At 40.1% G+C, this 27,166-nt stretch overlaps 1 long non-coding RNA gene across 1 annotated transcript; it reads left to right on the plus strand.

Moving 5' to 3' along the window:
• The first annotated feature begins 1,457 nt into the window (after positions 1-1,457).
• On the plus strand, positions 1,458-27,166 carry LOC145801030 (uncharacterized). The gene is made up of 3 exons (XR_014341848.1): positions 1,458-1,864; positions 23,746-23,843; positions 26,444-27,166. It is a non-coding gene; the product is annotated as an uncharacterized LOC145801030 (long non-coding RNA).

Raw genomic sequence — 27,166 nt, forward strand, 5'->3', positions numbered from 1 at the left:
TTATCTATTGAGCCTCACTCAACAATAAATGCATTACCCTTACAAAAATCTCTCACAAAACAATGAATAAAAATAAGAGGTACTTTAACCCTTTTTTAAAATAATTTTCTCACAAAGAGTAGATATAAAAGTATAAGAACAAAGACTGCACTTAGATTTGAAAGTGAAAGAGTAGAATACAATACACTCAAAATTTTTGGAGCACACATATTTTTTTCTCTTTAAGTTCTTGATTTTTCTCCACACAAAACACTTCTATTTATACACAAAAATATACTCGTTAGAGGTAGGACGCACCTTGCTGATGTCATGGATTACGTGGGTACGCTCCTTGATAGAACAAAAGACATCTATTTTGTTTTCAATAAATACATCATGTGGCACCCTTTTCTTTTGTCAAAAATTGTGGTTAGATATTTGAACAAACTTACTAACATGTGGATTTTGACCATTGTATATATATATATATATATATATAAAGAATTGAGGTAAAAATAATGTGCTTGCAAGGTCCACATTTTCCTTTTTATTAAAGTAATTTATACAGAAGATATAGTTTCAGCATTTCAATTTCAAACTACAACATGTGAAATTCGTTATAACTTTTCAACCCTTTCTTTTTATATTATATTAATATATTTATATAAGCAAAGGATGTAAAAAAATATACAACACCGTTCCGCCATGCCACTTTATATTTTATATAAGATGCAATTCCCAACTTTGCTAACTTTATATTATATTATATATTTACATAATATATTTAAAATATGTAAAATAATTGCACATAATACTCATTATGTGGGTATGTCCTACATACAAAAAGATGCAAAATAATTTTGAATTTGGTGCAATATGTATCAAAAAGATATAATACAATTTTACTCAAAAGAGACAATCACATCAAATTTGTTAAAAGATGAATAGTGATCAACTGAATTATTCTAAACATGAATAGTAAAATTTTCAAAATATTTTTATTTAAATAATATTTATAACAAATGTATCATACAATATATATTTTAAATAAATAATATTTTGTGTCAAATAATATAAAATATGTATATTACTTACAAATTTTCAATTAATATTCTAGACATCATTAAAATTAAACAACATGATTGACACTTTTTTATCAAATTTTTTATTTAACAAAATTAATTAATAAAATAAAATTTTTAACTATTCTCTTATATAATAATAAAACCACTGAATTATTAATTGAAATAAATTTTTGACATCATTAAAAACAATAATTAACTTGATGATTTATTTTAAAAATTCGACATATGTTATGAAATTAAAAACTTCAAGGGGCATGATGTAATTTTTAGAAGCACAAGAAATAATTTGTATTTTAAATAAACCTAAAGGATTGTATCTATTTGCCTTTTTGTTTTTAAGAAAGTGAAATTGATTCTAAATTTTTGAATTTTTTAATTAAAAAATTAAAGAAAATTTTAATTGTTTTCGAAACAATTTTTTCTGTCTCCTCACTTTCCCACCACCACCGGCCAACTGTCATCGAGCTCTAGCCAGTTCATGACACTTCAGCCACTACATCTACCTACCCTCTACTATTAATCACTACCTTATGCGACTCATCAAACATATTTTATTTATTTTTATACCAAACAAGTTTTGTTGTATTTTTGGTTTTTTTTTTTTTTTGAACAAGTTATGTGTTTTTGGTTGAAATGGTCAATTGCAGCTTCTCTAGCAAGCTATGCATCACCTCTTGCCACCTGTGTTGCTGCAGCTTTTCGCCCAGGCTTGTTACACAAGTTCTGCGATGTTGAGAGGTGTTGAGTGTTTCATTGCGTTGGTGCAAAATAATCTGCGTTTTGTCAACGAAACAGAAGAGGTATGACATTCTTCAATTTCCATTTTTCAGTTGCTGTGAAATCCAATTCTTTCTTCCATTGTCATATGTTTGCTTCATTGAAAATTGTTTTTTAGATATCTGTTTATGAGCTTGGTTAGTGCCTATATTGAATTGAATTTCTACTTGTTGAAATTAAATGTTCATGAATTTGTGTTTGGGGATGAACTTATGTTTTTACATTTGTTAAAATTTCTGCCCACCAAGTGTTTGATTCTATGTTCAAGTGAGAAATTCATCAGAAACAATTGGAATATGCTCACCAAGTGTTTGATTATTGCCCACCAAGTGCTTGTAACTTTGTTCCCATTTTGTAAAACGAAATTGGAACATGCTCACGTCTTGTCTTGGACCACGAACACAACAGATATATTGAAACGTTGGATTGCTCCATTGACTTTAGTCTAAACCAATAATCTGCCTAATTTTCCAGAAATCAATTACATTTAGTAGATGGCGTATTCTGAAAATTCTGTGGGTTTTAAGATCAAGGGAATAGAAATTAAGTCGGTTTTACAATTTGGTGTTTATAATTAAATTCATTTGTTTTTTTCCTTAAGAAATAAATATATATAGTGTGACTAGGACATAGTTCACAACACTAACCCTTTATAGCGTCAGGAAGACGGCCTTCAATTGGTTGCTGAGGCTTGTCCTAAGATTAAGAGAAGGATTTCAATTAGAAATGAAAATAAGTTAAGAAGCTAAAAATTATATAACTAGACAAATGCCAATACCACAACAAACTTCAAAGGTGACTAGTTCGCAAGTTTGTTGTTGGAAATGGAGCTTACTACCTAGAGGATCTGAATGGCAAAGCTATACCTCGGCCCTGGAACGTAGCAAATCTCAAGAAATACAATCAATAGAATTATCTCCCAACTTCTCTATCAGAATGTAAAGGCATTTATCTGCTGACCAATGCAAATGCTTCCCCACTTTTCTCAAATTTATCAAATTCTTGTAATTAGCTTTGATGTTTATCAAACGGAATTAGCTTTGGTTCTTACCAAACGAAATTAGCTTTGGTTCTTACCAAACGGAATTAGCTTTGATGTTTATCAAACGGAATTAGCTTTGGTTATTGCCAAACGAAATTAGCTTTGATGTTTATCAAACGGAATTAACTTTGGTTCCTACCAAATGGAATTAGCTTTGGTCCTCACCAAACGACATTAGCTTTGATGTTTATCAAACAGAATTAACTTTGGCCTTTGCCCAAATGGACTTAGTTTCAGAACGACTGGACGGAATATAAATTTGGTTAGCACTCAAACATGCTAAGTGGTATTGCTTGGTGGAATAATGTTTGGCAACTGCATTGGACTTTAGCCAAGTGGAATTGCTTGGTGGAAACCACACAAACATATCTTAAGTAAACGTCTTTGAATCCACAGAATTCCTTAAGTACCAACACGTCGACACTTCAGTACTGACTCAAACAAGCAGAGTTGGAACAAGCATGACCAGGTTCTATCAGGAGTAAACTTCCAGCATTAGTCTTACTCAACTCAAGGTGGAGGCAAACAATTGTTTTTCAAAACCAACTTGGACCTGAGTAAGACACCTCTTCATGCTTTTATCGCATTCAAATGCCCTTACGCTATCAAAGTTGTAATAGACTTAAGCAGCTCTATCTAAAGAGCACAATCTTCAGTGCCGATCTTACTTAGCTCCAGGTGGGGGCAAACAATTGTTTTTCAAAACCAACTTGGACCTAAGTAAGACCTACTTACGAACTCAAGCATAGCCATACCACATATTCGTTAGCCACATCGAGCATCAGTACGGCCCCGAGGCCCCAACAGTGCTCGGCCGGGGGCAAATGGTACAAAGCCGCACCGAGCATCAGTTCGGCCCTGAGGACCCAACAATGCCCAGCCGGGGGCAAGCAGTACAGAGCGAGACTGAGCTCTATTCGGCCCCAAGGTCCCAATAGTGCTCGACCGGGGGCAGGCAGTATAGAAAACATTCAGACATAAAATCCAAAACAGCATCAGATTTGCAAGTTCAAAGAGAAAATTCTATCATCTAACAAAAGGCATAGATGGCCTCATAACCAGCAGCAAAGAAAAGAAAAGAGAAAAGAAAAATTGTCTTGGCAAGTGCAGAAAGAAAGCTCGTCATGGAGACCGAGCCACAATACATCAAAACAGAAAAGCAAAAAAGTTCAAATCCTTTCAACATCAATTTTCATTAACAGAGGGCAACTCAAAAGCAGCATCAACAATTTTGTCCAGGCTATCTGCGGGAGGAAAAGTAGAGGCAGCTCTAACTTTCTGAGAAGTAGAAGCCTCCTTAACCATGTCCCCCACGGCTTCGGTCTCCGGGATTTCAATCCCTTCAACATCCACAATTTCAGCGGCAACATTACTGTCCTGGGTCTTGCTTGCAGAATCAGCTTCTGGGGAAACTTCGGCTGGAAGAACAGCAGGGATGGAAATAGTCTTCGAACCCAAGGATCTCGAAGGAACGGGGACATCCTGAAACAGGGAAGAGCCTTCACGAACCAGTGCAGCAGCCAAAGCACTCGTCCAACCCTTTAGAAAGAGCTTACCTCGCAGCACTAGCACCTCTTCCTTATAGGCGGCCCCAGCTTTATCCCAGCCATGTTGCCAGTGTTTGGCTTCCAGCGCAGAACGCTCAGCAGCCAGTACGGCAATAACGGCCTCCAGTTCGGCTACTTTCCCCTCAAGTTGAGCCTGGGTCCCAATAGCAGCCTCTTTTGATTTTTCAGCTGAAGCGACAATCTTGTTCAAACGAAATGCTTTCCTCTCCGCGGTTTGGCGTCCCTCATTCTTTGTCTCCAAACTTACCGTCAGTCTTTCAGCATTCATTGCGGCCTCCAGCACGGCCCTTTCTAGCTCTTTAGCACGGGTAATTGACAGATGCATTCTTTGGATACACTGCAAAGGACAACAAGGAATTAAGAGAAAAGGAGACATCGACTCAACAATAAAAACAAGTAAAGCGAGGAAACACTTACAGCAGTCATCATCTGAAGGGTCCCCTTCAGGATAGGAATATCATGGGACCCATTGTAGTCAGCCATGTCAACCGACAACAACAAAAACTTAGTCAAATCAAAGGCAAAATCTTGTAAAGCAACAACTGAATCAGAAGTGGAAATGGGCCTGCCTTCATACGACATTGGCGGCTCCCATTTCTCAAAAGCCTCACCCTCAGCAGGATCCTCAGAAGCTTCCCCCACCACTGCTTTGCTAGCCTCTCTTCTTCTCTTTTTTGCTCGCGTAGCGACCGAAGTTAAGGGCTCAGCAGCAGTCGCAGGGGTCCCAGAAGCTCCCACCTCCATCTTCACTTCCATGAGGCTCTTTGCCTCGATCTTTTCCAAAGGGGTTTCCAAAGCATCGAAGGCTCCGAAAGCCTCGGCCTCTAAGTCCACCAACACCCTTCTCTTCGCCACAGACCCGCCCCCTGCGAAACTGGGGGCAGGGGAGGGCGCTCTCTCAGAAAGTGCACCCTGACTCCTGCGACGGCTCGTGACCAAAGGAGTGAGAGACGTGTCAGTCTCGGTATCAGAGTCCAGAAGGGCAGCAGCGAGCCTTGCTTTCTTTGGAATAATGGAGTGGTAAGTAGACTGGTAGTCCAATAACTCGGGTGCAGATCTATTTTTATACCTCAGGGCAGCTTTTATAGCTTCAGCATTCTCTCGATTCGGTCTCCGTTGGAAATGAGAGGCCTCTGCAGAAAAGAAGTGACCCATTAGAGAAATATCCAAAATAAAGTAAGAAATACAAAAGGCATTAGAAGAGGAGGCCCGAACCTGGGTAGCCGTCTTTCTGGGGCATCCTCTTAGACTGAAACTCAGTTCTGGCGGGGAACTCCCAGTTTCTACCAACTTGTAAGAAATCGTCACTGTGTTTATCTGAATCGGGCAACCCAGTAACCAAATGGCAATCAAACGAGCAAACACGCAAGTAATACGTGCTGTGGTCTTTGTCATGAGAAAAAGTATAACAACCTAAGATATCCCATATGTCAAGGTTCTAACCCAATCATCTATTGAGGGCAGATACGCCGCAAACAACACGGAAAAGGTTCACAAATACTTGCATTGGGGTTAACTGGACTTGATACAGAAACCAGCGTACCAACGGGTCAAGAGGGAACTGAACCCCTCCCTCGACTATGGCCGCGATGGGAAAAGCAACGATATTCCTCATGCCCATACGCTTGGCGTCTACTTTCGCCAACGAAAGGGTAACGTCATTGGGAATATTATAGTCCAGACGAAACATAGCCATGGCCTCGGGGGTATCAACTAGTGAACGGAACTTCCCCATTTAACAAACCTAACGGGACAGAGGTGGGACTCAAATAACAGAGTATGGAACACAGACAGCGAGTGAGCCAAACAAGATGATTAAGACAAAAAGAGGCAAGAGAAGAAGAGTCACAAGAGGACTTACAGAGATTAGAACAGTGGTAGCAGAGCAAGATCAGCGGCGAAAAAGTCTGAGCAGGACACCAATGAGACTGGTTTAGAGGAATGAGAGGAGTTCTTTCTCTCTCTTTGAAACTCTCTAGAGGAATGAAAAAGCAGATGAAGGGATTTGTATTAACAGCCAGAGCATTAATTGCACTAGCCGGTGCGCAGGTACATGGAGCACGACCTTCAGTATGGAATCGACGCACTATCTCTGCACACCTATCTCACATCGCCACGTGTCACCATGAAAGGACGCATGTAGGGATTGTGTGTCAGGATTGAACCATCACCAAGGCCGAACTGGGGAAAAATCGAAACAACGCGACGCTTGGGAAGCAGAACAATAGCTCCTTCCAAGGGGAACCTTAGCGCGAGCTAGGGGGCAAATGAAGGGGCTAAATGTGAAATGGGTCGGGTCCAAGCCTTGGGCCAGCCCAATCCACTGAAGTCCGAATCCAAGTGGGCTGGATGAGCATATGGGCAGACCAATTAAGCCCAACTTCATGATTAACAGTCCACCCAAGTCCTCAAGCACTTGGGCCTAACCTATAGTGGAAAAGCTAGTCCAGCCGTGGTGCTGGGCTGGGCCGAGCTGCGAGACTGAATCTATGAGCCGAACAGATGATAGGCCGAGCCCATACAAAGATACCTGAATGGACCAGTCCATCTCCATGAGTGATCCCTGGGGTATAAAAACAGATCTGTACCCGAGTTATTGGACTACCAGCCTACTTACCGCTCCATTATTCCAAAGAAAGCAAGGCTCGCTGCTGCCCTTCTGGACTCTGATACCGAGACTGACACGTTTCTGACTCCTTTGGTCACGAGCCGTCGCAGGAGTTAGGGTGCACTTTCTGAGAGAGCGCCCTCTCCTGCCCCCAGTTTCGTAGGGGGCGGGTCTGTGGCGAAGAGAAGGGTGTTGGTGGACTTAGAGGCCGAGGCTTTCGGAGCCTCCGATGCTTTGGAAACCCCTATGGAAAAGACCGAGGCGAAGAGCCTCATGGAAGTGAAGTTGGAGGTGGGAGATTCTGGGACCCCTGCGACTGCTAGCGAGCCCTCAGCTTCAGTCGCTGCGCGAGCAAAAAAGAGAGGAAGAGAGGCTGGCAAAGCAGTGGTAGGGGAAGCTTCTGAGGATCCTGCTTAGGGTGAGGCTTTTGAGAAATGAGAGCCGCCAATGTCGCATGAGGGCAGGCCCATTTCCACTTCTGATTCAGTTGTTGCTTCACCAGATTTTGCCTTTGATTTGACTAAGTTTTTGTTGTTACCGGTTGACATGGCTGACCACAATGGGCCCCGTAATATTCCTATCCTGAAGGGGACCCTTCAGATGATGACTGCTGTAAGTGTTTCCTCGTTTTACTTGTTTTTATTATTGCGTCGCTGTCTCATTTTCTTTTAATTCCTCGTTGTCCTTTGCAGTGTATCCAAAGAATGCATCTGTCAATTACTCGTGTTGAAGAGCTAGAAAGGGCCGTGCTGGAGGTCGCAATGAACGCTGAAAGACTGACGGTAAGCTTGTAGACAGAGAATGAGGGACGCCGAACCGCAGAGAAGGAAGCATTTCGTTTGAACAAGATTGTCGCTTCAGCTGAAAAATCGAAGGAGGCTGCTATTGGGACCTAGGCTGAACTTGAGGGGAAAGTGGCCGAACTGGAGGCCGTTATTGCCGTACTGGCCACCGACTATTCTGCGCTGGAAGCCAAACACTGGCAATAGGGCTAGGATGAAGCTGGGGCCGCCTATAAGGAAGAGGTGCTAGTGCTGCGAGATAAGCTCTTTCTAAAGGGTTGGACGAGTGCTTTGGCTCCTGCGCTGGTTCCTGAAGGCTCTTCCCTGTTTCAGGATGTCCTCGTTCCTTCGAGATCCTTGGGTTTGAAGACTATTTCCATCCCTGTTGTTCTCCCAGTCGAAGTTTCCCCAGAAGCTGATTCTGCAAGCAAGACATAGGACAATAATGTTGCCGCTAAAACGGTGGATGTTGAAGGGATTGAAATCCTAGAGACCGAAATCGTGGGGGACGTGGTTAAGGAGGCTTCTACTTCTCAGGAAGTTGGAGCTGCCTGTACTTTTCCTCCCGCAGACCGCCTAGACAAAATTCTTGATGCTGCTCTTGAGTTGCCCTCTGTTAATGAAAATTGATGTTGAAAGGATTTGAACTTTTTTGCTTTTCTATTTTGATGTATTGTGGCTCGATCTCCATGACGAGCTTTCTTTCTGCACTTGCCAAGACAATTTTTATTTTCTCTTTTCTTTTCTTTGTTGCTGGTTATGAGGTCATCTGTGCCTTTTGTTGGATGATAGGATTTTCTCTTTGAACTTGCAAATCTGATGCTGTTTTGGCTTTTATGTCTGAATGTTTTCTATACTGCCTGCCCTCGACTGAGCACTATTGGGACCTCGTGCCGAATAGAGCTCAGTCTGGCACTGTACTGCTTGCCCTCGGCCGAGCATTGTTGGGGCCTCGGGGTTGAACTATTGCTCGGTGTGGCTTTGTACCGTTTTTCCCTGGCTGAGCACTGTTGGGGCCTCGGGGCCGTACTGATGCTCGGTGTGGCTAACGGATATGTGGTATGGCTATGATTGAGTTCGTAAGTGGGTCTTACTTAGGTCCAGGTTGGTTTTGAAAAACAATTGTTTGCCCCCACCTGGAGCTAAGTAAGATCGGCACTGAAGATTGTGCTCTTTAGGTAGAGCTGCTTAAGTCTATTGCAACTTTGATAGCATAAGGGCATTTGAATGCGATAAAGGCATGAAGAGGTGTCTTACTCAGGTCCAGGTTGGTTTTGAAAAACAATTGTTTGCCCACACCTAGAGTTGAGTAAGACTAATGCTGGAAGTTTACTCCTAATAGAACCTGGTCATGCTTGTTCCAACTCTGCTTGTTTGAGTCAGTACTGAAGTGTCGACGTGTTAGTACTTAAGGAATTCTGTGGATTCAAAGACATTTACTTAAGATATGTTTGTGTGGTTTCCACCAAGCAATTCCACTTGGCTAAAGTCCAATTCAGTTGCCAAACATTATTCCACCAAGCAATACCACTGAGCATGTTTGAGTGCTAACCATATTTATATTCCGTCCAGTCGTTCTGAAACTAAGTCCATTTAGGCAAAGGCCAAAGTTAATTCCGTTTGATAAACATCAAAGTTAATGCCGTTTGGTGAGGACCAAAGCTAATTTTGTTTGATAAACATCAAAGCTAATTCCGTTTGGTAGGAACTAAAGTTAATTCCGTTTGATAAACATCAAAGCTAATTCCGTTTGGCAAGAACCAAAGCTAATTCCGTTTGATAAACATCAAAGCTAATTTCGTTTGGTAAGAACCAAAGCTAATTCCGTTTGGTAAGAACCAAAGCTAATTCCATTTGATAAACATCAAAGCTAATTACAAGAATTTGATAAATTTGAGAAAAGTGGGGAAGCATTTGCATTGGTCAGCAGATAAATGCCTTTACATTCTGATAGAGAAGTTGGAGGATAATTCTATTGATAGTATTTCTTGAGATTTGCTACGTTCCAGGGCTGAGGTATAGCTCTGCCATTCAGATCCTCTAGGTAGTAAGCTCCATTTCTAACAACAATTGTGACTTTGTAGGGACCTTCCTAGTTAGGCCCAAGTTTGCCCTCGCCAGGCACCCTTTTGTGATCCATAACTTTCCTCAAAACCAGTTCTCCAGGTGTAAATTGCCTTGGGAAAACTTTTTGATTGAAACTTCTGATGAGCTGCTGCTGATACACTTTAAGTTTGATCAGCGCTGTTTCTCTTCAGCCCTTTGCCATATCCAGTGCTTGTGCAATAGCTTCCTCGTTACTAGAGCTTTCAAATAATTCAGATCGAAGGGTTGGGAGACCTACTTCGAGTGGGATGATAGCCTCCATTCCATAAGTTAGGGAGTATAGTGTTTCCCCCGTTGAACGTCGTGTCGTGGTTCGGTAGGCCCATAATACGTGAGGTAACTCTTCAACCCATTTGCGTTTTGCATGTTCAAGCCGCTTCTTTATTCCGTTGATGATGGTTTTGTTTGATACTTCTGCCTGTCCATTACTCTGTGGGTACCCTGGAGAAGAGTTCTTATACTCGATTTTGAGGTCGGCACAAAACTTTCTGAAGACCTTACCATCGAACTGTGTTCCATTATCCGTAATCAGTACCTGCGGAATGCCAAAACGCACCACCACATTCCTCAAAACAAATCACTTCGTGTCTGCCTCTTTGATACTTGCCAGCGCCTCGACTTTAACCCACTTGGTAAAATAGTCGGTTGCAGCAATGTAGAATCGCTTGTTTCCAGTGCCTCGCGCCAATGGTTCGACAACATCTAGACCCCATTGCGCAAAGGGCCATGGGCTGGTGAGTGGTGTAAGAGTTTTGGCTGGCTGATGAATGAGTGGAGCAAACCTCTGACATTTGTCACACTTCTGTATGTACTGCTGCGCATCTTGTTGCATCCGTGGCCACCAGTACCCGTGAGTGAGGGCTCGGTGTGCCAGTGACCTTCCGCCAACGTGGCATCTACAAATTCCATCGTGAATTTCGTAGAGAACATTCTCGACGAGATTTGGATGTACACATAGGAGGTAGGGGCCAAGATAGGAGCGTCTGTGAAGCTTCCCAGATGGTGAGATCCAGAACCGAGCTGACTTATGTCTAACCTTGTTGGCTTCCCTTTTGTCTTCGGGGAGTGTACCAGATTTCAGAAAAGCAAATATTGGATCCATCTAGCTCGGCTCTAAGTTGTTACAGAGGACTGGAGATGCAATACATGGTTCTGGCACAAACTCAACCCAAATTTTTCTGGCATCCTTTGTATCCACTGATGAGCCGAGGCATGCCAGAGCATCAGCGTGGCTGTTTTTATCCCGACTGATTCGTTCCACTCGTATGGATTGAAATTTTCTGAGTAGGTCCTTGGCTTTGCCTGCGTACGTAGCCATTCTTTCATTTCGTGTTTCATAGACCCCAGAAAGCTAGTTTACCACAAGTTGTGAATCGCTAAAAACAAGAAGCTGTTCTGCACTGAAGTGTTCAGCGCTACGCAAGCCAGCCAATAACGCTTCGTACTTAGCCTCGTTGTTTGAAGCCTTCCAACCGAGCCTGAGAGCCTGTTCCCAAATAAATCCTTCTGGCGAAATAAGTACTACTCCTACCCTTGAGCCTCGGTTATTGGACGATCCATCAACATAGAGCTGCTAGATGTTTCCAATAAAGAGTTTTCATGCTTCCGAAGTGCAGGGTTTTCCTTGTCCGGTGGTGCATGGCACCTGTGCCGAACTCGGATCCCCCAGTTCGGTACTCTGGGTGGGAGCAAATTCTGCGACAAAATCTGCTAAGACCTGGGCCTTGATTGCTGTCCTGGGTTGATATCGAATGTCAAACTCACCAAGTTCTACCACCCACTTTGTTGTTCGGCCAGAGAAATCGGCTCGGCTGAATACAGATCTGAGGGGGAATTCAGTGAGGACGTTAATGGTATGCCCCTGGAAGTAATGCTGCAACTTTCTTGAGGCGATAAGTAGCGCATATGCTAACTTTTCCAACGGTAGATATCGTGTCTCGACATCTAGTAAAGTCTTGCTAACATAATATACAAGCCTCTGTTCCTTGTTAACTTCTCGAATTAATACTGCACTCACGAAATGATCTGAGACTGCCAGATAGAGGTACAGCTCCTCTCCTTGTTCTGAAGTGGACAGTAGAGGAGGTGTGCTGAGGTATCTTTTGAGACTTTACAGTGCTTCGATACATTCGCTATTCCATTCATATGCTGCCTTTTTTCTCAAAAGCTGGAAAAAGGGCTTCATCCGATCTGAGGATTTGCTAATAAACCGATTCAGTGCGGCCGCCATTCCGGCTAGTTTCTGCAGCTCTTTAGCCTTTGTTGGTACTTCAAGATCCTGTTTTGCTCTAATTTGATCCGGGTTCGTTTCAATTCCTCTGTGAGTGACCATGTATCCCAAGAACTTCCCTGTTCTTACCCCGAAAGCGCATTTTTAGGCATTGAGGCGAAGCTGGTGGTTTTTCAGGATGCCAAAAACTTCTCTCAAGTCTGTGAGGTGGTTTGTAGCGAGCTTGCTTTTTACTACCATATCATCTATATACGCTTCCATGGTTTTTCCCAGTTGGTCCTTGAACATCCGGGTGATCATTCGCTGGTAGGTTGCCCCGGCGTTCTTGAGGCCGAATGGCATTACTTTGTAGCAGTAAGTTCCCCTTGGATTGATAAACGCTGTCTTTTCTTGATCCGGAACGAACAGTGGCATCTGATGGTAACCGCTATAAGCGTCCAGAAAGCTCATGCGCTCATGCCCTGCTGTTGAGTCTACTAGTTGATCAATGCGAGGCGGCAGAAAGCTATCTTTAGGGCAGGCTTTGTTCAAGCAAGTGAAGTCAACGCAAACTCTCCATTTTCCGTTCTTCTTCTTGACTACAACTGTGTTAGACAGCCATTGCGGGTACTGAACTTCTCTGATTGCTCCTGAAGCCAGGAGTTTTTCGACTTCAATAATTACTGCTTCGGTGTGCTCAACTGAGGATCTCCAACTTTTCTGCACAATGGGCCGAGTTGAAGGGTTGATGTTGAGCTTGTGGCAAGCAAATTCTGGGTCCAACCCCATATGCTGACCATGCGAATACCTCCATATTTTCCCTCAGCAGTTCCAGCAGCTGAAGTTTCTCATCAGCGCCTAGCGAGGTACAGATAAGGAAGTACTTTTCTGAGTCATCTTCTTTTACCAAGACTTTCTCCAAATCCCCTATCATTTTTTCCTCTGGGGTTCCCCCTACATCTTCCAAAACTGGCTGTTCGGCTACCTCTACTGTCTGTACCCGATTGCAAAGCTGTTTTGCCTTTAATGCTGCCATGAAGCAATGTTTGGACGCAACTTGATCCCTTGAAATCTACTCTACTCCGTGTTCCGTTGGGAAACGGATGAGCTGGTGATAGGTTGAAAGGACTACCTCCATTTGATGAATCCATGGACGACCAAGTATGGCGTTGTAAGGGGATGGTGTATTAATAACCAAGAACTCTATCTGGAGGGTTTTTGTACCCACCACGACTGGCAACACTATTCTGCCAAACGGCCATTCTGGCTGTGAATTGAAACCGACCAATAGGGCTGCTGCTGGGGTGAGGTGCTGCTCGGAGAGACCAAGCTTTCTGAACAAATCATAATAAAATATATCTGTTGCACTACCTTGATCTACCAAGACTCGTTTTACATCAAATCGCTTCCCAATTCCCACAGTTATAATCAGTGCATCAGTATGGGTGTTGTATGCCCTCTAAATCTTTGCTAGTAAATGAAATAGTGCACAAGGGGGATTTAGGTACTGTACGTACCTTTTTCGATGCAGGCTCCACTGACATAATCCACTGAATTTGCGCAGCCTTAGCGATCTCTTCCTTCAGTGCCTCCTCAGATTCCTGAGTCGCTGCCCCGTTGATCACATTTATTATCAGCCGAGGTGGATGCTCAATATTTGGTTCTGGCAGTGGGTTCCCCAGCTCGGCCACTTCCTTATCCTGATCAATGTAATCCCTCAGGTGTCCAGCTACCACTAGGTCTTCCAAGCATTGCTTCAGTGCCCTGCAGAGTCATGTGCCCCCTGTCGCGGTGGTAGGTGCATCTGAGCTTCTGATTGCGCCGAGCTGGATCTTCCAACATTTTCGGCGGCCAAACAAAGAAGGGCTCTCTCTTGATCTTTTCTAGGATTCGATAGATTGGCTCTTTGAATACAGTCACAACGGCTTCGTGGGATTTGGACTTATCCACTTCATTCACTGCAATCCCTTGGTGTTCTCCTCAATTTGTTCTTTTCTTGTGCCGAGCTGTTAGTTCTGCTGAAGCTACCTCGATAGGGATCCGATCGTCTTCGAGGCGAGCGTACTGCTCAATCCTGGTACACAAGTCCTTCAAAGCTGTGGCTGGGCGCTTGGTAAGTGATTGTGTCAACTTACTTTCCGGACGCAGACCATGTTTGAAAGACATAACGGCCATCTGCTCGCTGCACACATTTTCCTCCAGGTCATTGTACTCTTCCCAGTACCTCCTAGCATAATTGCGCAGCGTTTCCTCCTACTCCTTTCGGAGGTCGAACAGTATATCCGGGTCCTTCGGGATCTTAATGTTGGAGACGAACCTGGCTAGGAACTCTTCGGAGAGCTGCTTTCAACCATGGATCGATCTAGCAGGGAGACGATCGAACCATCGAAGTCTAGTTTCTCCCAAGCTGGATGGGAAGACTTTACACATCAGTGTCTCATCTCGGTTCCATAAGGACGTCATCTGTCTATAGTGGCTAATATGTGTCAGCGGGTCCGACTTCCCGTCGTATGAAGTGAACTTTGGTGGGGTGAATTTCTTTGGAGGTCTCATGGTCTCAATCTCCAGGGAGAATGGCGAAGAGACGAGTCTGTCCAGCGCTCGGTGTTCTCTCTGGTGAACAGTACGGTCTAGGTGATCCCGATGTTGTTCGTTTTGCCTATTGCCAATAAACCAAGTACAAAGGTCCTGAGGAGGGTATTCAGTCTGTTGGCTAATTGTCTTCTGCTTCTTGGCCCTTCTCCGGCGTGACCCACGGGTGTGACTATTTGCTGCCTCACTCTGTACCGGGATAGGCTAGCTTTGTTGCCCAGATTCATTCCTGGGGAACTTTTTCACTGGCGGCTCTCTGGATGAGCTCCTCCGTTGCAAACGAGAGGGCTCCGCTTCCGTCTTCTTTTCTGTCGGATCGCCCAGCACCCTCTTAAGTTGGGCTTTTAACTCCTGTATCTCCATCCCCATGGAGTCTATGATTCGATCTCTATAATCCTTTTCCAGAAGAAAGTGATGAGAAGAACCTCCAACGAAGGGTAATCGATGCTCGACGGATTCAAGGGTTCGATTATTGTTTCCAGTTTGTTCCTCCGGGACTGTTGGGAGGGCCAAACCTTTGTCCTTCGTTTTCTCCGTCTGTGGAGTATGTGTCGAAGGCGGAATGTCCTCAATCCCCATCGTTGGAACTGAGTGCAGAGCTCAGAGATGAAGTGATCCACGTTCACCGCACCAATTATGCGTACCGGATTCCGCACTAGATGAAAGTGGATCAGGGCCCTGCACTCGGTTGGACTATCCAGGGACTGAGGCTCCTGCCACAAGAAGCACCGTTAGAGCTGCCCGGCCGGGGTTGGCCGGATAACCCCTCCGGTGTGGGAATTAGTGATCGGAGAGGGTGTATATCGAGTTGAGTTTGTAGTTTTTGCTTGGAATTGTTCAGTTACCTTCAATGTGAAGTTCATGTTGTACATATAGTGTTCCTTGCTTGCTTCTCAAGGTGAGTTCATGGAGCTTGGATGCTGCCAGGTGTCCTTTTAGCATTGCTCATGGTAGGGGACCACCTGGTAGTTGCCATTGAATGCATATACTCATTGTAGTCATGCTGATAACAAACCACATTCCTTTGGTTCAACAATTTCCGTGATTCTAGGTGTAGGGGACTAGTTGAGGTGGCAACTTGCACATGCACACATTCACAACTTCCACGTTTCCTTGCGAGGTTTTTTCAGCTCGGTACCGATGTCCCTCAGCTCGGCATCATTGTGCCTTGTCTCGGCCTTTTACAGGATCACTCATGGAGATGGACTGGTCCATTCGGGTATCTTTGTATGGGCTCGGCCTATCATCTGTTCGGTCCATAGATTCAGTCTCGCAACTCGGCCCAGCCCAGCACCACGGCTGGACTAGCCTTTCCACTGCGGGTTGGGCCCAAGTGCTTGAGGACTTGGGTGGACTGTTGATTAGGAAGTTGAGCTTAATTGGTTTGCCCATATGCTCATCCAACCCACTTGGATTCACACTTCGGTTAATTGGGCCGGCCCAAGGCTTGAACCCGGCCCATTTCACATTTAGCCCCTTCATGAATTTAATTTCTTCTTGTTGAAATTAAATGTTCATGAATTTGTGTTTGGGAATGAACTTCTTTTTTTACATTTGTTAAAATTTCTGCCCACCAAGTGTTTGATTCTATGTTCAAGTGAGAAATTCATCAGAAACAATTGGAACATGCTCACCAAGTGTTTGATTATTGCCCACCAAGTGCTTGTAACTTTGTTCCCATTTTGTAAAACGAAATTGGAACATGCTCACGTCTTGTCTTGGACCACGAACACAACAGATATATTTAAATGTTGGATTGCTCCATTGACTTTAGTCTAAACCAATAATCTGCCTAATTTTCCAGAAACCAATGTTAGATTACATTTAGTAGATGGTGTATTCTGAAAATTCTGTGGGTTTTAAGATCAAGGGAATAGAAATTAAGTCGGTTTTACAATTTGGTGTTTATAATTAAATTCATTTGTTTTTTTCCTTAAGAAATAAATATATATAGTGTGACTAGGACATAGTTAACAACACTAACCCTTTATAGCGTCAGGAAGACGGCCTTCAATTGGTTGCTGAGGCTTGTCCTGAGATTAAGAGAATGATTTCAATTAGAACTGAAAATAAGTTGAGAAGCTAAAAATTATATAACTAGACAAATGCCAATACCACAACAGACTTCAAAGGTGACTAGTTCGCAAGTTTGTGTGCATGTGTCAACACACGTGGAGGTACTTTCAGGAATATTGTAATGTAAATGACCATACAAACATGAGGTCAGTGAATTCTGACTGCCAACCTATGATACATGTATACTAATAGACAGCCAATTTGTAGGCCAATTAGAGTATCTAGGTTGGTCTCTAAATCTAATGTTCACGAACACCTATGGTCAATATCTAAAGCGAATTTATGCTTTCCTGGATTCTATTATTTGGTTAGATGAATTAATTGCAATGCTGTTTTAGGACAAAATGTAAGCATTTCATTTCCAGTCCAGTTACAGTTAAGTGGCATCCACCATAGTAATCCACTCATCTCTTTCATATTTATTCCATTACATGTTGTTTTCTACATAGTAATACGTAATGTCAATATTCACGCCTCTTGATTTTTAACAATTTTATAACGTCTGACAATTTCATATTGGGTCAGACCAAAGAGAACCATGATATAGTGGTCTCAAAGTATGGAAATTACTTCCAATTGGAAAACAGACTTTACTCTTCAACATAGCATACCATCTTTTGTTTTGCCTTCATTATTTTTCTTTTAGGGGGTAACGAATAGTTAAAATTGCTGGAAACCAGAATGAAATTATATTACTTACCAAAGTAGTGAGGATAGATTCCACAACCAGCACGACATACCAATCTTTTCCTTTGCTTTCAGTGATATTGCAGTAGATTTTTATACAAAAAGCTATTGCAGGGCCTGCAATTAGGAATGTGGACAAAAACAAAGACGCTACATCGGGACCAAAGATCAATCTTCCCCCACAGAAATTTCTGGCAACATCAAAAAAAGAAAATAAAATAAACAAAGGAAAATGTGGATGGATAGAAGGAAGGGAAAGAAAGGAAAGAAAAAGCTTTGTAAATTCATAATGTCACAGTAGCATCAATTCAAGAATTTCAATTGTAAACCAACAAATGACATCTGCATAAGGTTCAACAATCATCAAGTGTTTCGTGTCAAATTATAAACTTGGGAGGACAGACTAGGATAGTTGAACTATTCTTCACCCACATTATATAGGACGTGAACGGGCATTTTCATACAGGTTAATTCATTTATTCAAACTTTTTGCTAATCGAGATTCTAAAGGCTTAACTCACAATGCATGAGAGCTCAAAAATATAAAGAATGATTTAAACCAGAAACAAAATCCAACACATTTTACTATTGAGACGTTGGCAAAAAAAAAAAAAAAACAAAAAAAAAAACAAAACTAGATATGAAAGAAAAGATAACAACGTCATACGAGATTATCTGATTAAATCTCTCAACTTTTTTCTCAATAAACTACGATGTATCTAGAATGGCGGTAATTAGTGAAACAAAAGTCATTGCCCAAACCATCAAAGTAAGTCCATCTCCAACGGTCCAAAGATGAAAATCTTTATAATATTCTGAATCATTCATGAGCATCACAATAAATATGAACCAAAGTTTATTTAAAAAAAAAAAATCCAAAAATTTGGGATCAAAAGCGGTTAGCGGTGACCATTGAATAAATTTATTCGGATTGAGTTGATTTACTATTTGTCTCTTGAAGGTTTAAAGCGCACAAAACATGCAACCAAGCAATACTTTACTACGCCGAGGAGCCAAGAGAGAGAGAATAAATATATAAATTATTAAAATTTGGACATACCCAAGCTAAACGACTATATCAACTTATTACGGGAAGAATGTATGAAACTTTTGGGCTTGTTTGGTTTTATATCTCAAAATATATTTTTTGAAAAAAAAAATTTAAAATTACTTTCTCTATCCTACACATCAATCAATCATTTTTTCTCTGTCATCTCTTCTTCTCAATCATTTTTTCTCTCACACACATCTATTCAATTACAACCACTACAAGAAAATACAGCTTTGGCGACCACTTTTGCCGACTAAAAATATTTTGGTTGCCAAAAGTTGTGGAATTGGCGACCAAAAATTATGTTAGTCGGTAAAAGTACAATATTTAGCTACTAAAATTTTTTAGTCGGGGTATATTAATTTTTGGCTACTAAAAAAAAATTTAGTCGCTAAAAATCTCACAATTGGGGACTAAAAAAAATTTAGTCGCTAAATTTTCCACAATTGGCGACTAAAAAAATATGTTAGTCGCCGTATAGATAGTTTTGGCGACTAAAATAATTTAGTCGCTGAATGAAAAAAAAAATTATTTTTTATCTTTGGCGACCAAAAGTTTGGTCGGCAAAAATTTAATTTCAGCAACTAAAAAAATACGTTAGTCGCGGTATAGATAGTTTTGGCGACTAAAATAATTTAGTCGCTGAATGAAAAATAAAAATTTATTTTTTATCTTTGGCGACCAAAAGTTTGGTCGGCAAAAATTTAATTTCAGCGACTAAAAAATATTTTGGTCGCTGTATATATAGTTTTGGCGACTAAAATAATTTAGTCGCTGAAAGGAAAAATAAAAATTTATTTTTGATATTTGGCGACCAAAAGTTTGGTCGGCAAAATTTTAATTTCAGCGACTAAAAAATATGTTAGTCGCGGTATAGGTAGTTTTGGCGACGAAAATAATTTAGTCGCTGAAAGGAAAAATAAAAATTTATTTTTGATCTTTGGCGACCAAAAGTTTGGTCGGCAAAATTTTAATTTCAGCGACTAAAAAATATGTTAGTCGCGGTATAGATAGTTTTGGCGACTAAAATAATTTAGTCGCTGAATGAAAAATAAAAAATTATTTTTTATCTTTGGCGACCAAAAGTTTGGTCGGCAAAATTTTAATTTCAGCGACTAAAAAATATGTTAGTCGCGGTATAGGTAGTTTTGGCGACTAAAATAATTTAGTCGCTGAATAAAAAATAAAAAGTTATTTTTTATCTTTGGCGACCAAAAGTTTGGTTGGCAAAATTTTAATTTTAGCGACTACAAAATATTTTGGTCACGGTATACATAGTTTTGGCGACTAAAATAATTTAGTAGCTGAATGAAAAATAAAAAATTATTTTTTGTCTTTGGCGACCAAAATTTTGGTTGGCAAAAATTTAATTTCAGCGATTAAAAAATATTTTGGTCGCTGTACATATAGTTTTGGCAACTAAAATAATTTAGTCGCTGAATGTAAAATAAAAATTTATTTTTTATCTTTCACCCATCACTCTTTCTCTCTCTTTCTGTCTTCTGTCTCTTTTTTTCTCTATGTGTCTCTGTCTTTGTCTTTCTTCTCTTTCTCTCTCTCTCTCTCTCTCTCTCTCTCTCTCTCTCTCTCTCACTCATCACTCTTCTCTATTTGTCTGTTTGTCTCTCACTCTCTTTCTCTCCGTGTCTCTGTTTTTTTTCTCTGTCTCTCTTCTCTTTCTCTCTCTTACTCATCACTCTTCTCTGTCTGTCTGTCTGTCTGTCTCTCTCTCTCTCTCTCTCTCTCTCTCTCTCTGTGTCTCTCGCTCATCTCTCTTCTCTCTATTTCTCTCATCTCTCTTCTCTCTCTGTCTCTCTTCTCTCTCTCTTCTCTTTATCTCTCTCCCTCTCTCGCTCATCTCTCCCTGTCTCTCTCTCGTTTATCTCTTTTCGCTCTTTTTCTCTCTCTCTCTCTCTTTGTCTGTCTCTTTTCACCAATTTTTTCATTTTCCACTCTCTTTTGTCTTTCTCTCTCTTACTCATCACTCTTCTCTGTCTGTCTGTCTGTCTCTCTCTGTGTCTCTCACTTATCTATCTCTTCTCTCATCTCTTTTCTCTATGTCTCTCTCGCTCACCTCTCTTCTCTCTATCTCTCTCGTTCATCTCTCTTCTCTCTATGTCTCTCTCGCTCATCTCTCTTCTCTCTATCTCTCTCATTGTCTTTCTCGTTCATCTCTCCTCTCTCTTTGTCTCTTTTTCTGTCTCTCACTCTCTATCTCTTTCTCTTTTTGTCTCTCTTTCTCTCTCTCTTTTTCTCTCTGTCATTCATCACTCTTATCTGTCTGTCTTTGTCTCTGTCTCTCGCTCATCTCTCTTCTCTCTATCTCTCTCATCTTTTTTCTTTCTCTATCCCTATCTTTCCCAGTCATCTCTCTTCTCTCTATCTCTCTCTCTGTCTCTCTCGCTCATCTTTCTTTTCTCTCTATCTCTCTCTTTTTCTATGTTTCTCTCTCGATCATCTCTTTTCACTCTCTTTTCTTTCTGTCTTTGTCTATCTCTCACTCATCTTTTTTTTTCTTTCTATCTCTGTCTCTATCTCTTTCTCTCTATGTCCCTCTTTCTCTCTCTATCTCTTTCCCTTTCTGTCTCTTTCTCACTTATCACTCTTCTCTCTCTCTCTTTCTCTCTCTATGTCTGTCTAGCTGTCTCTCACTTTTTTATCTCTCTTTCTCTCTGTGTGTCTGTCCGCTTGTCTGTCTCTCTCCCACATTGTGTTCATCTTGCTCACTCTCTCCCTCCCCTCTTCTCTATTTACCGAGCTCTCCACTACAAGAAAATGTACTTTTAGCGACCATTTTTTCTCTCTTTCTTTCTCTCTTACTCATCACTCTGTCTCTTTCTCTATCTCTCTTCTCTATCTGTCTCTCACTCATCTCTTTCTTACCACCCATCTCCGCTACCACCTTCACCACTACTGCAAATGTCATTCCACTACCACCATTATTACCACTGTTGCCACTCCATCTCTACGACTATCATTACTACCACCATCGCTACCACTACCACCACCACCACCACCACCACCACCACTGCTACCACCACCACCACTATTACTACCACCACTACTATTACCTTTCCTCCACCACCGCCACTCCATCTCCTCTACCATTAGCACAACTTCACCACTAATCTCCTTCGCCGCCACCACCGCCACCACCACCTCACGTCTTATCCACCACCTTCACCACTACTGCCACTCCCTCTCCTCTACCACAAAAATTAGCTCTTGATTTTTAGTAGCAAAAAAAAAAATGGGCCACAAAAAAAATTATTCATCGAACATAAAAAATTAACGAAAAATATTTTTCATTAAAATATTACCTCTATTTCTATCAAATAAAAAAAAATTCATTCAAATAAAAATAAAACTAATTTCTCCCTCCCCCGGTTTCACTTACTCACCCGGACGGCCCGCCAAACTTATTTCCCCCCTTTTTTCCCTCTGCCTTTTCTTTTCCCTCCCTTTTGTAGAGCCCTTAATTTCACAAGACTGTTTCAAAATAGTGTGAAAACCTTATTCTGAGAGAGAGAAGATAGAGGGTTTGAAGAGAGACTGGGGTTGAAGGGGAAGGGTTTCAGTCAGCGGCTTCAGCAGCGGCGAGACTAGTTCGGCGAGACTGGTTCGGCGGCGAGACGGTACGATTCTTTTGACTCTTCTTTCCACTCTCTCACTCCAGTCGGTTCCTCTATCGACTGGGTTGAATTGGTTCCTCTATATCTCTATGTGACTGTGTATCCTTGGAACAACAATGATGTAGTTTTATAATCCGAACAGATCTTAAACCCTATGGTCATTCGGTTCATCTCTACTATGGCCAAAGACAAACCCATCTTCCCTGCGCTCTCATTCTTTTATTCTTTTATTTTTATTTTTTTGAACAACCTTGCTCTCTCATTCATGGCTCTCTAACTCAATGCAAATGATCTCAGATCCAAAACACTTAAATCCTCTTCTAATCAGTCAAATTGAAGAGCCGACTGGCCATAGGGTTTCAATTTATGAATAATCAAGCTTTGTGGGCTATATTTGGAAGAAACTTTCAATTGATTTTCACTTAGTACTGGAAGATATTTGGAAGATACTTTCAATTGATTTGTTTGATGTGAAATGCAATGGGGTTAGGAGAATTTGTTCATTCATTAGGCATTTTTGTTCATATTTGGAAGATACTTTCAATTGAATTTGTTCATTCAATTGATTTGTTTGATGTGAAATGCAATGGAAGATACTATATCCTTCATTATAGGAATTTGGGATTTGTTTCCCAAGTTTACAAGAAAGATCTTATAGTTGCATAAGGAGTTATTTCTGCACCTGTCATCCATAAAGAAAAGAGAAAGATAAATATTGTGCTTACATTGTTTGAACTCCCCCCAACCCGGTATATGTGGCGCAAATCATTATGTGGAGTGATTGTAGCATGCTACGAGAAACCAAGGTTCTGCTTGGATTAATGCATTTCAAATGGAAGGATTTCAAATTAAATTTTATAAAAATATGGGAGTGTTGATTATTATATATAGATTGACAAAAGGGGAAGATGGAGTAGAGTAAGAAAACAAAAATTTAATTGTAAATTACCCAATAAGAAAATAACAGAAAAGAGAGAGAAGAGAAAAATAGTTAGGTTTCGAGTCACTATACCTTAGGCCAATGGTTTTCATCATATGATCTGTTAGAAAATTCTCATTCATGGGCAACTTTTAATTAAGTAGGATGTTCCAAGAGCTGGAGTAAAAGAAGCTTTTGTGCGACTTGATTTAATGTTGGTTGGTGTTTCAAGTACTTGGTTTATTCTTTTCATTTTTTAATGTTGTTATGTGCTTTCTTATGGAAGTCACTGAGCAGACTTTCACTTTGAGTTATCCTATATTGAGGCAAATGTTGCCAAATTTCCTAGGTCAGTGTATTTGAATTTAATGTTTATTCCTAGATATACTCTACACTACACAGTTGATTGAGTGGTGGTCCTAACGATTTGGAAAAATCATGTTGATTGTTAGCTGACATGTTAATTTGCACTTTCTTTCTTTGTTTGGGCCTATAAACGAAAGACTGGCTGGATGATGGGTCTGTTGCCGTTATTTTTATTGTGTATCATTAGTGGTGGTAATAAGCTTTCTGAATACAAAATAGTAACATCAATTAATGCTCCTGCTTGACTTTTGTTCTACTGTTTGCAGTGTTGGACCAATGGTAGGATGGAGTATGAGATGGATATGGTTGAGTCAGCGGTTAAATCACTCAGGTCATTGATGCCTGCAAAGTAAAGGCATGAAAGGTAGAGCTTTGAATGATACTGTTTTGTTACCTTTTTTTCTGTTTTTTTTTCTTTTATTTTTTTTTTAAAACCATTTTTTTTATAAGTTATTTTGTTAAAGCATCTAAGTTTTTTTTTTTAATTTTTATTTTTTTTTCATTCATCATTCAAAATATTTCAATCATTATTTTATGAAATGCCTATGGTTATGCATATTGCGTTGGGTATGATTATTATACTGCTTCTAGTTGTATACAACAGTTGTTTTCCATGGATTGTTATGACAAGCATTTAATGTTGTAATTATGGAAATGAATCTTTCATGCAAGAGATTTATACTTTTTGGACAGTTTTAAATTTTCTCCTAGAAAATCTTTCTCGATTTTTATGCATTGGCAGCAGCTGGTATGCATAATACATACAAGTATTCATCAGTTTGGGTTGTTCTATGTGAAGAACTAATTGGATAAACTAAATAGTGTTGATTTGTACTGTATCTGTTTATCAACTTTTGGTTATGATGGTGCAAACTTGTTTTATTTATTCATGTTTTTTTAAATAGAGATTTTAATATTTGCTTCATTTCTAATTACGTGTTCGATAGACAATAAATGATTAATCATGCAAAGTGGAATGCAGAATTATTGTTGTTCTTGTTTTTGGTCTTTGCTTTTTTCTAAAGAGGGATGGCATAACAAGAATTAAATGGCGATTTGTGATTTAAGGGCTTATTTTGCCTTTGCCTTTTCTAGGCGTTTTGTCTCATTGTAGAGGACTTCTTGTTCTCTTGTTGTATCTTTGTTTTATATTAATAATTCTCTTTTGTATTTCTGATAATAGATGCTATGTCAGTGCTATATATGTTCTGTATCTTCATTTTGTTTAAAATATAAATAGCAGAGTTAGTTCAGGTTTTCTGAAATTCAAATACTGCGTCATGTGATTCAGGGAGAATGGGTAGGAATTAGGATCCCAAGTAGAACTCAATATTTAAAATTTCTAGCTGGTTAAGAATATTGTTCTGAAATCTTTTTTAGAATATCGTAATAATAGTGGCAAAATGTTATTCTTAATTAAATGTTGTATATAAATGCCATAAAATATTATTTTATGTTTAGTTGTAAATACCACATGCTTAGTTATGTGCTCTGTAGCACCGTATCAAATTTTGGAATTAGTTCCTCTAGTACTTGCAATACATGTTGGTTGTACAAATACTTGAAATGTTATGAGAATATAGCTGTTGGCATTTTTTGCTGTGGGCTTTTATGCAAGATCAACACAGTTTTAGTTTTCCCATCACATATTTGAAATGCAAGTTCTATTTTTTGTTTTTCTTGGGTGGTTCTCTTGGATGGCATTACAATGCGTGGTTGTACAGGAATTTCAGTCCATGGGCATTTCATGTCGCAACTGATAAAACTGTATATATTGTTTCAGTGAAGGAATAATGCATGTAATTTCATAACCCAAAAAGTGCTCACACTTGTTTCTAATGATCTCTCATCTTTAAACTGTCCTTTTCCTTCTTCTTTATTTTTATTTTTTAAAGATGGGGAGCTTTAAGAAATCTTTAAGTCAATTTCAGAGAGAGGAAATAAAATATGCATGAGATCCCTAAATCATAGGATTACCATCACCTGCATTAAGGTTTAAACATTTAATTTTATCTAGGTGGAGATGGGAGGTTGATGGGGTTATGCTTAAAGGAGCTTAAATTTCCTTTTTAAACTAACCATTGCCCTTAAAGCTTCTTCTAAAAGTACAAACTTGCAGAATTTGCTGCATCATTCATTTTGAAGTGTGGTTCAGAAAGCCCAAGAGATCATAAAGTTTGTTCACATTTGTATAGTTGAAGGGATAGCCCATAGGCGTGATAGCGTAGCAATGGCTTTCTCCTAAAATTGTTTTGAGGGTTATGGATCTTGATGTCATTGGTTAATGGATGATTTTTAAAGTCCTGAAAGTGTGAAAGAGACCTTAAAAGTTTGTTTGAAATTTTTGGACGGGAAGGGAAAGAAAGCATCTATTTGTATTTTTGATTGACTACCATAATTTTTGAAAAGGCTTCATTATATGAGTATTTCTATAATCATATTTCAACAAAAGAAGACGGATGAATAAGGAGTTGGAATTTTTGATGGACTACGATAAGTTTTCTATCTAAAAAACTGATCTAGAAGAAGTAATATTTTTCTAATTTCTTCGAATTGGATAATAAAGCTTAGAACTGTCTATGTGTTTGACCATGCTTATATTTGGCTTGATTCTTCTAGTATTCAGATTTTGATATGAAGAACTCTGATAGATGGCCTGGTGGAGGTGGTGGAGAGGAAGCAACACAGGATAATAAAAAAACAGGGAGTCTAGAGCTAGAAAAACATGTACTTTTTGCCCATTGATGCATTTTGATGCAAGTTTTTTTAAAAAATTAGTGAGAATGGAGATCTAATTCATTATACAAGATATAGTTTTACAAAGAAATTTGCAATAGAAATTATCCCTTTTAGTATCTGTCCTGTTTAAGTATTGATTAGATTCATGACTTGATTTTTCTGCTCTAGAAATTTTTAGTTCACACATTAATTCTCAAGTTGTAGAATGACTCTTATGTTTTCCAGTCAACATATTACAAAATCAAGGGACAGCCAGGGGACTTAAGCTAGGGAATTGATCTGCTGTTTTCTTACCATTGGAAGCTGCTAGATGGCAGAGAAAGCATGTGTAAAGCACCTTCAGAAGGAATATAGAGCCCTTTGTAAAGTATGTCTTATTTCCTTTATATGTTTGCCAGCTATAATGACCACAATCTATTATATATTATTCTCCCTTAGAACTTTAGTTTTTCTTTCCATTCTACTTTCCATCTAACGTTATGAAAAACCATCCTCTGGTTTATAGTTCAATTTCCTGTAGGACAGTGCTATTTGTGCTTCACTTCTTTATGGTTCTGTACCCCCTCTGCTTTATTGATTTTCAACCTGCACTTATTATGTGGAAAGTGGGACTATTGCTTGGTGCAATGGTGATAATGCGGAGAGCATGAAGCTGAAGTTGGGTTGCTTGAAAACTTTTTTCTTCTTTGTGGTTAAAATTATGTTTCAATTTCTTTTGCTCTGCAACTTTTCCTGCTCTGGAAAATTTGTGGCCATCAGCTTGTCCTTTTGGCTTTGCTTCTGTGCAATGCTTATTGTATTGTGTTATGTCCTACTAATATTGTTGATGAATAGGCCATTCACCACCAAAATTTTGTAGTGCTTTGACTTTTTGTTATTTTCTATTTTGTATTTGCAGATGATAACTAAATCTAAATATGATGAAATTGATGGGACTTAAGGCTTGGT

Source organism: Camellia sinensis, chromosome 10 (genome assembly GCF_055761805.1).
Source record: "Camellia sinensis isolate YWXY chromosome 10, ASM5576180v1, whole genome shotgun sequence".
Classification (NCBI taxonomy): Eukaryota; Viridiplantae; Streptophyta; class Magnoliopsida; order Ericales; family Theaceae; genus Camellia; species Camellia sinensis.